Source organism: Medicago sativa, chromosome 6, assembly GCF_051527215.1.
Source record: "Medicago sativa cultivar Bolivia chromosome 6, Bolivia_mono, whole genome shotgun sequence".
NCBI lineage: Eukaryota > Viridiplantae > Streptophyta > Magnoliopsida > Fabales > Fabaceae > Medicago > Medicago sativa.
In genome coordinates this window covers 59,095,564-59,110,236 of record NC_140754.1, presented here as the reverse complement: position 1 = coordinate 59,110,236, position 14,673 = coordinate 59,095,564, and the positions used below count along the sequence as shown (strand labels likewise).

General features: G+C 32.7%; 1 pseudogene across 1 annotated transcript in view; it reads left to right on the top strand.

Moving 5' to 3' along the window:
* Positions 1 to 1,495: 1,495 nt before the first annotated feature.
* Positions 1,496 to 14,673, top strand: part of LOC146915953 (quillaic acid 3-O-glycosyltransferase CSL1-like) — a 46,327-nt pseudogene continuing 33,149 nt past the window's right edge. Inside the window, exons 1-2 of the transcript XR_015014813.1 lie at positions 1,496 to 2,179; positions 5,714 to 5,806. The product of XR_015014813.1 is annotated as a quillaic acid 3-O-glycosyltransferase CSL1-like (transcript). The remainder of the gene's footprint in view (positions 2,180 to 5,713; positions 5,807 to 14,673) is intronic.

Below are 14,673 nucleotides of genomic sequence, written 5' to 3'. Positions count from 1 at the left end.
CTGAAAGCGGTGCCTCTAAAAGTGTTGATTTTCGCTTGGCGTCTCTTCCTTGACCGGATTCCGACAAGAGATAAACTCTTCCAACGGAGGGTCATACTAATATCTGATCAAGGTTGTGTTGGTAACTGCGGTTCTAATGAGGTCAGGGAGCACTTGTTTATTACGTGCAGCTTTTTTGGTGATTTGTGGAAGCTTGTCGCCGGTTGGCTTGGTATATCAACAGTTTTTCATTGTCAGTTTTTCAACCATCTGCATCAGTTTGGTGGCCTTCGGGGTTTTTCAAAGAAGACAACGGAGTCCATGCACATCATCTGGGTATCAGTTGTCTGGACAATTTGGAAAGAAAGAAACAATAGAATTTTTCAAAGAAAAGAGGACAATTTGCTTGCGTTAGGTGAAAGGGTAAAGCTTCAGTCATTTTGGTGGTTGAAATCAAAATACACTAATTTTGATTTTGATTATCAAGTGTGGCGGCGGAGTCCTTTAACCTGCTTGAACTCTGTTTTTTAGCCTTTTGATTTTTGTTCTTCTTTTTTCTGTTTTGTTTCTTTGCGCCTTAATGGCGTTGTACAGGATCTGAATTTTGTTTGTGGCTAGGCGTTTTGGCACACCTTGTGCGAAAGCGTTTAGCGGTGTTTCATATATTTATATACCATCTTGGCTTTTTCAAAAAAAAAAAAAAAATTATATATGACTTATGGAGTTATGTATTTTACTTTTGGCAAAATTACACAATTCGTCTCTTAACTTAATTTTAGGTAACATTTTCGTCTTTTATTTTTTTTTTGTCCCAATTTAATCGTTAGGGTTATAAAATTTCAATATCTTATTATTTTTTATGAGTTTTTTTTAATGAAATCTGAGTTTTAAGGTTTGTATGATTAAGATTTTTTTTTTTCTGAAGGAGTATGATTAAGATTTTGATATGAATTTTTGATGATTTTTTAGTTTTGAATATTTTTTTATGAAAAAGGACAATTATGTTGACATCCTAGAAAATAAAGAACTAAATTGGGACAAAAAAAAGATAAAGGAGGAAAGTATTATATGAATTAAATTAAGGGACGAATTATATAATTTTGCCTTTACTTTTTTTTAATAGTCTAAAATTATCAATAATTGTGTAATTTTTTAGTATATTATTTTATATATTATTCAAGGGAAATGTTAACTTATATCCACGAGGCATAAGTTAAGAAACTAAATATGAAAGTTTTTTTTTAATTGTGCATTCAATGTCTTAAAATTTCAAAAGTTATTTTTTCAATATAAGATTTATTGCTTAATTCTATTTTAAGTTCCTTAACTTGTGTCTTTAGGGCACAAGTTAACATGATCTATTATTTAAAAATAAAAAATAACTATACACTTAAAAAGGGTACGACCTTTGAACCTCGAACTGATTAGCATGCTGGTTCAATGACCAGTCCAGTTCTAATTTGTTGTTTTAAAAAATAAATACTTTTTCCTCGAAAAGAATAAAATAGACATTTCATTATATAACTGAAAATGCTTAACTAGTAGTTTAAGAGGTATACAAAAGTTTATCAACCAAACAAAAAGCCATATACAAAAGTTTCGTAGTGAAATTTAAGAATCATTGAATTGTTATGGCAACCTCCACCCTTCACAAAGAAACCGTTCAATCATGGTTACCTCTACATAGAACTCACATAGCCTTCCACTTCATATGTATCTTGTTTCTCTTTTACTACCGTATAAAAAATTTATTTATTTCATATCCATGGCTTCTAATGACACTAGCTGAGATTATTCTATCATTTATGTGGGTTTTCAACCAAGCGTTCCGTTGGCGGCCGGTGACTCGTTCAGTGATGACTGAGAAATTACCGGCTGAAGAGAAGTTACCGGGACTCGACATATTTGTGTGTACGATTGATCCTGAAAAAGAACCAACGGTAGAAATTATGAACACTGTTGTTTCTGCTATTGCTATGGACTACCCTCCTGAAAAACTTTCTATATATCTTTCTGATGATGGAGGTTCTACCGTTACTCTTTTTGGGATTAAAGAGGCTTTTCAATTTGCTAAAGTTTGGGTTCCTTTTTGTAAGAAATATGGTCTTAAATCAAGGTGTCCTAAGATTTTTTTCTCTCCTTTGGGTGAGGATGAACAACTTCCAACACATGAATTTGAAGCAGGAGGGACCAGATTAAGGTATTTGTTTAATTATTATTATTATGATTATTACTGTTATTGCTCTTTAGCTATACTCACATTTAATTTATTTTTAAAAAGAGAAATGATATTTTGACAACCACTTTTTGACAACTTTTGGACAACTTTCTCTCTCATACTCACATGATGTTGTTATCCTCTCTCTTCCTTCTTTTCTCTCCATTGTTTTTGACCAATAAGAAGTGAGGAAAACAAGGTTGTCAACAAAATTGTCATGAAATGGATGTCAAAATATCATTACTCTTAAAAACTAGTTATATTTTCCGTAATTGAAAAATAAAAAATAAGTCTCCCCTTCCATCATTGATTGAATAATGTGGTGCCACACATTAGATTCCTATTACATCCAAAAAAAAATTAGAAGGACATTTTTTTTAGGCTTAAACCCACTTTTTACCCTCTAAGTTTGGCCCCCTTTTAAAAAAGGGAAATCTTAACGAGTGCCCCCGAGACACTATTTAAGCACTTTAAATAGTAAGTTTTTAATGAAAAATTGTGTATTGAATGCATTGGAAATTGTAATAGTTGACTGTTCAAAAGAATAATTACTAATTTTGGGATGCTTAAAGAGTGTCCGGGGGCACTCGTTAAGAAGACCCTTTAAAAAAAATGGCAAAAGTGACCCCTCATGTTTACTCCCTTTTGCAAAACATCAATTTTGACTGGATCAATCCTACGTGTCATGCCACCTGGTAATTTCTTTATTTTTATTTTTTTGTTTAATTAGTTAATTCCACGCGTGTATATCTTAAATTAAAAATAAAATAAAAAAGGAAAGGCAAATTGGAAGGGACACGTGAATTGAGGAAGATGGAAACACTTCATCTACATCCTCTGGAAACATTCATCTTCATCAATTGATTGAATCAAAATCACCAACTTTACACAACCAATGAACCAAAACCGCAGCCACTGCCCTTGGCAATGCAAACTCATCAAAAACCAATAAGAAATCTTCAAAAGTTGTAGATCCATGCATCATTCATTTCTGACAATGAACCTAGCTGCCAAAGTGATGTTCTTGTTTACCTAAACGAAATACTAACCGTAGGTATTGAACTTGAATGGGATGAAGCATTATATTTCACAAACTGCAAAGAATGCATCAACAACAACAACGGTTTCTGTGGTTTCAATTCATCAGACACAAAAAAAAAAAAAAAAACTAAACTTTGTATGTTATCATTTCCATTAGAAATCAACTCTTTCACCACCATGGATCCACAAAATGAAACCCTACAAAATCGTTGCTTTCGCTATCGTTATCCATTTCAGTTATCCATTCTCCGCAACGCGAATCTTCTTCCACCGGGTTTCACCTATCATGAATTGAATATATCTACAAACAAATTCGATCGTAAGAGGAAAATCGGTGACAGTGGATTTGGTTCGGTTTACGTAGGTAACACCGTGACCGAAAACTCGCCGTCGTCAAACATCGTCACCGTCGTAATCACACGGCGGCGTTAGAAAATGGTTAGAAAATGGTGGGTTGAGGGAGAATAGAAAATGGTGTAGCGGCGGCGGAATGTTGCAGAGAGAAGGGGGAAGTGGCGTGTGGGTTGAGGGAGAATAGAAACCTCTCCCTTTTTTCTTTCTTATTTTTTGCGCATGTGCCTGTCCTTTTTTTTTTTTTTTTACCAATTTTTGTTTTTTTAATTACTTAATTATACGCGTGGAATAAAAAAATAAAAAAAATCAAGAAATACACATGTGGCATGACACTTATGGTTGACTAGGTCAAAATTGAGGTTTTGCAAAAGGGGTAAACATAATGGGCCACTTCTGTCATTTTTTTAAAAGGGGGCTAAAATTGCAACTTTTGCAAACTTAAAGGGTAAAAAGTGCGTTTAAGATTTTTTTTTTTAACTACAAAAAAAGTATTCAATTTTTTTTTTTGAAAGAAAAAAAGTGAGAAATGAAAAGTGAAAAAGAAAATTTAGTAAATAAAAGTGAGAAAAGTACAACGAGCATTTGATCTACATCACGGGCAAAAAAAGTACAAGGGTACTCAAAAAAGAAAATGGAATGTATTCATTCTCCGAAAAAAATTATTTAGTTTTTATCCCTAATAATGGACAGTATAAGTTAATTTTAGTGTCAAGGTTATGATCTTTTTATGTTCAAGACGTGTCTAAGTTATAATCATCTATTATGTACAATCTTTGTATATCTATATTATGTTTAAGTACATGTCAAAATCATGTCATTAGGCACCAAGAACAATGAAATTTTTTTGGGAGGCTAAAGACATCATGTTTTATTTTTTAGAGACTACAATCAAAATTAGTTATACTTCTTCAGAGAAGAAAGACTTATTTTACAAGGATTGATTCGTTCATAGGTTTCTAATATTTTTAGGTAGGATGCTAGCCCTAATCTAAAGTCCCGACTTATTTATGAGAGTTTAAGTGGTTATTGTTGTTTTGTATATCTAAAACAAAATAATTTTCCACTGTATGAAATATAACATATATATATATATATATATATATATATATATATATATATATATATATATATATATTGGTTAACAGTGTACATTTAATCTAGACAATCAACATAGCTTTGGAGTTAAATAATTGTCAATAGACATGTCTTTCATGCTATCATTTAATTTATGTAGCTGACTATCAAGTATGATATTACTTATAGGGTTATGATAAAGACACCTTGAATGTGTCTTTTATCAAGTTACTCTATGAGCTTTTGCGAAAAGACACCAACTTACTTTTATGAAGGTGTCTTTTAGCAAAGTTATAACTAAAAAGTGAAAATCACACCTTAAGGTGTTGCTTGATAAAAGACACCACCAAAGGGTGTCTTGTAACATTGACTTCTAGCAAAACCCATATATATATATATATGGGTTATGATAGAAGACACCTTTTATGAAGGTGTCTTTTATCAAGTTACTCTATGAGCATTTGCAAAAGACACTAACTTACTTTTAGGAATGTGTCTTTTATCAAAGTTATAACTAAAAAGTGAAAATCACACCTTAAGGTGTGACTTGATAAAAGACACCACCAAAGGGTGGCTTGTAACATAACCCTATATATATATAGGGTTATGATAGAAGACACCTTTTGTGAAGGTGTCTTTTATCAAGTTACTCTATGAGCATTTGTTAAAAGACACCAACTACTTTTTATGAAGGTGTCTTTTATCAAAGTTATAACTAAAAAAGTGAAAATCACACCTTGAGGTGTGACTTGATAAAAGACACCACACTACTTTTTATGAAGGTGTCTTGTAACATAACCCATATATATATATATATATATATATATATATATATATATATATATATATATATATATATATATATATATTGGTTAACAGTGTACATTTAATCTAGACAATCAACATAGCTTTGGAGTTAAATAATTGATCAATAGACATGTCTTTCATGCTATCATTTAATTTATGTAGCTGACTATCAAGTATGATATTACTTTTTTATGGTGTTCATGACGACCGCATTCATATTGTGATTTTACTATTTGACAGCGCAAATACGAGAAAATGGAGAAAAATATTGAAAAATTGGAAAGCGACCCCAAAAATCTTCGTGTGGTGAATGATAGGCCTTCTCTGATTGAGGTACCCTAATAATCTTCTTTATTATATTTAAAGAAAATTACCATTTTTGGGTTGATTTTTTATTTTCAAAAATACCCTCAATTTTCAATACAAATAACACATGTAATAAATAGATAAGAATAAATTTAAGGCTAAAATATGCTTTTGGTCCCTGCAAATATAGCCAATTTGGGTTTTGGTCCCCGCAAAAAAAAACTTTTGAAATCAGTCCCTGCAAAAATTTTTGTTTTTTAAAAAGGTCCTTGGCCCCACTTTATTGATGATTTGGCACATTTTTGCATACGTGGCATTAGCTGACTCTGCCACTTTGTCCACTTGGCATCCACGTGGCATTTATTTCAATTAACTAATTTAATAAAAGAATTTAAAAAACATAAAAAATAATTTTGCAATTAAAATAAAACAATCAAATTTTATTAATCCTTAAAAAAAACAGTTTATTAATAAAAATTCATTCATATCTTTGCTGCCCAGAATTTGCAGAATAAAAAATTCATCCTCCTCTCTCCCAAATTCCAATTCCCAGGTCTGCATCTACAACCCTTCACGTATACATTCATCTTCCCAAAAAAAACACACTTAAGAAAAAATGAATCCCACTCACTATAACATTTGCAGTACCAAACCATAAACAAATTCATATGTGAATTAATCTTTGTTCTTTTCATCTTCAATAACCATCACCACACTCTTTAGCTTCTATTAATGGCGTCACCAAGGGAAGAGGAAGACGGTCCTGTCAATAAAACACCACTGTTTTACATGTAACCTCACCTGTTTCATTCCCTCTTTCAACAACAATGAGTTCTTGTTCAAACTCAGATCCAATGATACATTACTCCCACACAAACCGCATCGTTCTTCTCATAGATCTAGACCCACTCCTCCTTCACAACACCACCACCAACTGGGAACCCGACACTGACTCCACAACTCCTCTTGTTTCCCCTAATTTAATTCTCTTGTTTACTCCTTTCTTCAATTCATTTAATTCTCTTGCAGGATTTTTCTTCGATTCCGATGAGGATTCATTGCGAATTGAGAATTCATTTGTAGTTGGATTAGTGTTAATAGTGGCGGTGATGATGATAAGGATGAGGTTCGTATGATATGTGGGTTGTTTGAGATTGGGACTAGGAAATTGGATTGGGGTTTTTGTTCTTTGGATTCAATTTTGCTTGGTTCTTTGTTTGAGAATTGAAATTTAGGGATGAAGATGAGATTTTCCCCATTTCTTCAGTTTAATTTATTGTTTTTTTAATTAATTAAAATTTAATTGTTTTATTTTAAAATTGAAAATATTTTTTTTCTGTTTTTTAAAAATGTTTATTAATTTAGTTAATTGAAATAAATGCCACGTGGATGCCAAGTGGACAAAGTGGCACAGTCAGCTAATGCCACGTATGCAAAAATGTGCCAAATCATCAATAAAGTGGGGCCAAGGACCTTTTTAAAAAACAAAAAATTTTGCAGGGACTGATTTCAAAAGTTTTTTTTTGCAGGGACCAAAACCCAAATTGGCTATATTTGCAGGGACCAAAAGCATATTTTAGCCTAAATTTAAATAATAAAGCAAATGTAACAAACATGATATGAATATATATATATATATATATATATATATATATATATATATATATATATATATATATATATATATGTGTGTGTGTGTGTGAGTGTGTGTTTTTTCCCTTTATCATGTAATAAGTCTTTCTTTAAAAAAAAAATTATATGTGTTATGAAAATATATATTCTTGAAGAGAAAGAGAGAATAAGGAGAAGAGAAAATATAAGGTAGTATTATTATTGTATTTGTGTGTTGTTACAATTGCAGTACTGCTATTTATAGAAACATAAGTACGACTGTTGTTTCACATTCTTCAAACTGTGCATGCACGGCTATTATGCAGCTAGTGGAGAAAAAGGAGCACCGGTGGGACATCCACCATAATGATTTATAACACTCCCCCTTGGATGTCCACCGAAGATATGTCTCATTAAAACCTTACTAAAATAAAACACAGTGGAAAAAAAAATTCTAGTGAAGGAAAAAGAGTACAATATCCTTTTGAGTGTGAACTGCCTCATTAAAAACCTTACCAGAAAAACCCAATTGGATAAAACCTAGGTGAAGGGAAAAAGAGTGCAGTATACATTTATTTCTCCCCCTCATAAAGATAAATATCTCTAAGATGACGAAGACCAATTTTAAGTGTAAGTTTCTCAAAAACTTTACTTGGGAGTGACTTTGTAAAAACATCTGCAAGATTATCACACGACCGAATTTGTTGAATGTTGACATCACCATTCTTCTGAAGATCATGAGTAAAAAAGAATTTTGGAGAAATGTGTTTTGTTCGGTCTCCTTTAATGTATCATTCTTTCAACTGAGCGATGCATGTTGTATTATCTTCGTAAATTATTGTTGCATCCATTTTTCGAGAGGATAAACCACAATTCTTTTGTATATGTTGAATCAATGACCTTAACCAAACACATTCTCTACTTGTCTCGTGGAGTGCTAAAAGTTCTGCAAGATTTGATGATGTTGCTGTTATGGTTTGCTTTACAGATCTCCATGAAATGGCTGTTTCTCCACTTGTAAACAAGTAACCTGTTTGTGATCTTCCATGATGAGGATCTGACAAATAACCTGCATCCGCATAACCAATTAATTCTAGTTTGGGTACTTTGGGATAAAACAATCCCATATCCATTGTACCTCGAAGGTAACGAAGTACAAGCTTAATTCCATTCCAATGTCTTTGTGTAGGTGAAGAACTATATCTTGCTAATAGATTGACAGAAAATGATATATCGGGACGTGTATTATTAGCAAGATACATCAATGCACCTATTGCACAGAGATATGGTACTTCAGGACCAAGTATTTCTTCACCTTCTTCTTGAGGTCTGAAAGGATCTTTCTTCACATCCAGGGATCTAACAACCATTGGAGTAGATAATGGATGAGATTTTTCCATGTAAAAACGCTTTAACACTCTTGTTGTGTAAGCTTCTTGATGCACAAGAATCCCGCCATTTAGGCACTCAATTTGTAATCCAAGATAAAACTTTGTCTTTCCTAAGTCTTTCATCTCGAACTCTTTCTTTAAGCAATCTATGGCTTTTGGAAGCTCTTCAGGAGTTCCGATAATGTTTATGTCATCAACATAGACAGCAATTATAGCAAATTCTTTTCCAGATCTTTTCATAAAAATACATGGACAAATGGAGTCATTTTTATATCCTTCTTTCAGCAAATATTCACTGAGGCGATTGTACCACATGCGTCCTGATTGTTTTAGCCCATAGTCTTCCCGAGATCCTGAACTATTTGCTTTAGGCAAATTAAATCCTTCAGGGAGTTTCATGTAAATGTCACTGTCAAGTGAGCCATACAAGTAGGTTGTAACCACATCCAACATGTGCAAATTGAGCCCTTCATGAGCTATAATGCTAATTAAGTATCTAAAAGTAGTTGCATCAACTACAGGTGAGTATGTCTCATCAAAATCAATTCCAGGTCTTTGGGAAAACCCTTAAGCAACAAGTCTTGCTTTGTATCTTGCAATTTCACCATTCTCATTGCATTTTCGGACAAACACCCATTTATATCCAACTGGCTTCACACCTTTAGGTGTTTGGACAATAGGTCCAAATACCTTTCTCTTATTAAGAGAATTTAATTCTGCTTCAATTGCATCTTTCCATTTTGGCCAATTTTCGTTTTGTCTACATTCTTTTATAGACCTTGGTTCTTGATCCTCGTTATCATTTATCACATTTAGCACTATATTATATGCGAAAATATTGTCAACGTTGACTTCATGTCAGTTCCATTGTATTCCATTGGTGACATAATTTATTGAGATCTCTTGATTTTCATGTATTTCAGGTATCTGATTAGGTTCTTCTGGAACTGAAATATTAATTATGTCAGAAGACTCTTTTAGAGTTTCTATATCCTCATTTGGGTCATCTTTCTTTTTAGCTCCTTTGTTTGCTCGAGGATTTTTATCTTTGGAACCGATTGATCTACCACGCTTCAAGCGTGGTTCAGACTCATTTGCAATTTTAGATTGTCCAACAGGGACATCCATTTTTATTGGAGCATTAGCAGCTGGTATATGTGATTTAGTCACACTTTTTGGATCAGTGAATGCATTTGGTAATTGATTTGCTAAACTTTGCAAATGAATTATCTTTTGAACTTCCAGTTCACATTGTTTAGTTTGAGGATCAAAATGAGATAATGAAGATTCATTCCAACTGATCTCTTTTTTCAGCTGCATTTTCTCTCCCCCTAAAATTGGGAAATTTGATTCGTCAAAATGACAATCAGCAAATCGAGTTGTAAATAAATCTCCTGTGGTTGGTTCGAGATACTTTATAATAGATGAAGATTCATATCCAACATATATTCCTAACCTTCTTTGAGGACCCATCTTAGTGCGTTGTGGTGGATGAATTGGAACATACACCGCACATCCAAAAATTCTTAGATGGGAAATATTAGGTTCTCGACCAAGAACCATTTCTAAAGGGGAGGAGTTGTGATAACTTGTTGGCCTGATGCGAATCAATGATGCAACATGCAAAATTGCATGTCCCCAAGTGGAAATGGGTAATTTGCATCTCATGAGAAGTGGTCTTGCAATTAACTGTATACGCTTGATAAATGATTCCGCAAGTCCATTTTGTGTATGAACATGTGCTACAGGATGTTCAATGTCAATCCCAATGGACATACAATATTCATTAAATGATCGAGATGAGAACTCAGCGGCATTATCAAGTCGTATTTTCTTGACAGGATAGTCAGGGAAGTGAGCTCTTATTCGAATTAGTTGAGCTAGCAATCTTGCAAACGCCTGGTTGCGAGTTGATAATAAACAAACATGTGACCATCTAGTTGATGCATCAATTAAAACCATAAAGTATCTAAATGGTCCACATGGTGGGTGTATTGGCCCACAAATATCATCATGTATTCGCTCTAAAAAATTTAGAGATTCACTTCCAATTTTTGTTGGTGATGGCCTGATTATCAACTTCCCTTGTGAACAAGAGATACATGAGAATTTATTAGATTGAAGAATCTCCTGGTTCTTCAATTGATGACCACAAGAATTATCAATTATTTTTTGCATCATTATAAACCCGGGATGGCCCAACCGGTCATGCCAAACCTCAAATTTATCATGATTTGTAAACTTCTGGTTTACAATTGTATATGCTTCAATTGTGCTTATATAAGTGTAGTACAAACCAAAGGAAAATGCAGGTAACTTTTCCACTACACTTATTTTATCCAAATTATGTCTCGTTATATTAAGATATTCAACATTTCCTTCATTTCTTGTTTCAATATGATATCCATTTAGACGAATATCTCTGAAACTTAATAAATTCCTATGAGACTTGGGAGAATATAATGCATTCTCAATGTTTAAATTTGTTCCTCCACACAATATCACATTAGCTCTTCCGGAGCCTTCAATTATTTTTGAACTTCCAGATATAGTACTAATACCGGTTTGTCGCTTTATCAAAGAGGAGAAATATTTTATATTCTTGAAAATTGTATGAGTTGTTCCACTATCGGTGAGACACATATCTCCATTATTGGGGTTAATGTTAATACTCATTCTATCTAAATATGAACAAATAAGAGATACGTATAAATATAAGAATTACTATAAAACTTTCATTATCATCAGATAAAACATAACATAAAACAAATAAATACAACATAAAACTGTAGAACTTTTATTATCATTAGATAAAAACATAACATAAAACCCTTTTATTATAGGAAAATAAAAGGTACTCTTAAACATTTTATTGTTGGGGTTCTATTCCTGGTTATTTTCATCTCCAATTAGATGATCAATCTTTCTATCAGGATCACAAAGAAATCAGCAGCATCTAAGTGGGTAACATCCATATTACCATAATCATCTTCATCATTTTCAAAGGCAAAGTGAGTTTCAACCCTTTTATCTTTATTTTGAAGTGATTGTTGGTAAAGATCAACGAGATGCTTTGGCGTACGACAGGTACGACTCCAATGACCTTTGCCTCCACAACGATAGCAAATACTCTCATTACTTTTGCTGCTTTGACCAATATCATTCTTTCCAACATTTTTCATCTTCTAGTGAGAAAATGTGTTTTTGTTTTGGTGAGAGTATGTTGTAATCTCCATTGTGATTACAATTAAAACCAAAACCACGTCCCCTTCCATGACCACGTCCACGTCCACGTCCACAACCATGACCATGGCCACGACCACGACCACGAGTTTGTCCATAGTGATCATGCGTTGCTACATTCACTTCTGGGAATGGAGCACTACCAGTGGGACGAGCCGCGTGATTTTTCATCAAAAGCTCGTTATTTTGTTCTGCCACAAGCAGACACGATATCATGTCACAATACCTTTTAAAACCTCTTTCGCGGTATTGCTGCTGCAGGATCACATTAGATGCATGAAAATTGGAGAATGTTTTTTCTAACATCTCCGCATCAGTCACTTTTTCTCCACACAATGTCAATAGAGAAGTGATTTTAAATAGAGCCGAGTTATATTCGATTACAGACTTAAAGTCCTGTAAACGCAAACGCACTCATTCGTGACGAGCATTAGGAAGGATGACAGATTTTTGATGGTCAAACCTTTCTTTTAAATTGTCCCAAAGAACTTTTGGATCTTCTATGGTAAGGTATTCATTTTTTAGATCCTTATGAAGGTGGTGACAAAGGAATATCATGGCCTTAGCCTTTTGTAGTTCAGTTGTTACTTTTCCTTCTTTAATTGTATCTCCATGCCCTTCGGCATTTAAATGGATTTTGGCATCAAGAGCCCAAGCCAGATAATTTTTTCCAGAAATATTAAGAGCCTCAAAATCAAGTTTTGCAATGTTCGACATGATTCAATCTATAATACAGAAGAGCATAATCATCATTCAACACACACACACACACACATATATATATACTATGACAAAAAAAAATACCATTTTATTTAATAGCAACGATTACAAAAAAAACATGATAATATAATATTTTAATCTAAGCCTCCACGAAAACAAAAAGAAATCACACAAGCTAAGCCTAATAATGGTAAAATGAAAATTATAGCTAATAGTACAAAATCTTCTCCTATTTCTTCAACATGGGCGAAAAAGAAGAAGAACACAATAACCACAAATAGAGTGATGCTTAGGAAAAGGATTGTAGCCATTTTGTAAGTATGAGTAAATATTTTGAGGTGTGAAAATTATGAATGAAGTTGAGGTATTTATAGAGTGAAAATTGTAAAAATGACCGTTATTGTTGCCGTTAAAAACACTGATCATAGCCGTTAAAACATTGTTCATGACAGTTGGAATCATTGTTCATGAACGTTAAAATCACTGTTCATGACCGTTGAGTTCACTGTTCATGATCGTTAAAATCACTGTTCATTAACGTTTGATAATGAGAAAAAAAAAAATTTTAAGTGTTAAATATCATCTATGTTAGAACACATGAGAAGTATAGAAAATCGCAAGACAACATATATGGTAAATAAATATATATGACAATCACATTAAATATTATTTATCTGCCTCATGAATCAATATTGTAAATGGGGTTTTAGACCTCCATTAAATATAAAAGTAAAATTAGATTAGATGGGGTTCTTTTAGACCTCTATAAAGCATAAAAATAAAATTAGATTAGATGGGGTTCTTAAACCTCCATAAAGCATAAAAATAATAATAGCCACTTTAGTTATAGATCACATGACAGATTGCCAGTTTTCTATAACCGGGGCAGATAATAATAATATTAAGACAATAAAGATAAATGATATATATAGCAATATTAAATAATGATATTAAAGTGATGATTAGAAGTATCATACCTCGGTAGTGTAAACTTCCGGTAGAAACTATCGTGCTGATAACGTGTTATGAAAATATATATTCTTGAAGAGAAAGAGAGAATAAGGAGAAGAGAAAATATAAGGTAGTATTATTATTGTTTCTGTGTGCTGTTACAATTGCAGTACTGCTATTTATAGAAACTTAAGTACGACTGTTGTTTCACATTCTTCAAACTGTGCATGCACTGCTATTATGCAACTAGTGGAGAAAAAGGAGCACTGGTGGGACATCCACCATAATGATTTATAACATATATGTAATAAATATATGTAATAAGTCTGAGGGTCCCAATTGTTGCATAATTATTGATTCTGTTATAAATCATTATGGTGGATTACCCACCAGTGCTCCTTTTTCTCCACTAGCTGCATAATAGCAGTGCATGCACAGTTTGAAGAATGTGAAACAACAGTCGTACTTAAGTTTCTATAAATAGCAGTACTGCAATTGTAACAACACACAAAAACAATAATAATACTACCTTATATTTTATCTTCTCCTTATACTCTCTTTCTCTTCAAGAATATATATTTTTTTATAACACGTTATCAACACGATAGTTTCTACCGGAAGTTTACACTACTGAGGTATGATACTTCTAATCATCACTTTAATATCATTATTTATTATTGCTATATATATCATTTATCTTTATTGTCTTAATATTATTATTATCTGCCCCGGTTATAGAAAACTGGCAATCCGTCATGTGATCTATAACTATAGTGGCTATTATTATTTTTATGCTTTATGGAGGTTTAAGAACCCCATCTGATCTAATTTTATTTTTATGCTTTATGGAGGTTTAAGAACCCCATCTAATCTAATTTTATTTTTATGCTTTATGGAGGGGTAAAAGAACACCATGTAATATAATTTTACTTTTATATTTAATGGAGGTCTAAAACCCCATTTACAATATTGATTCAT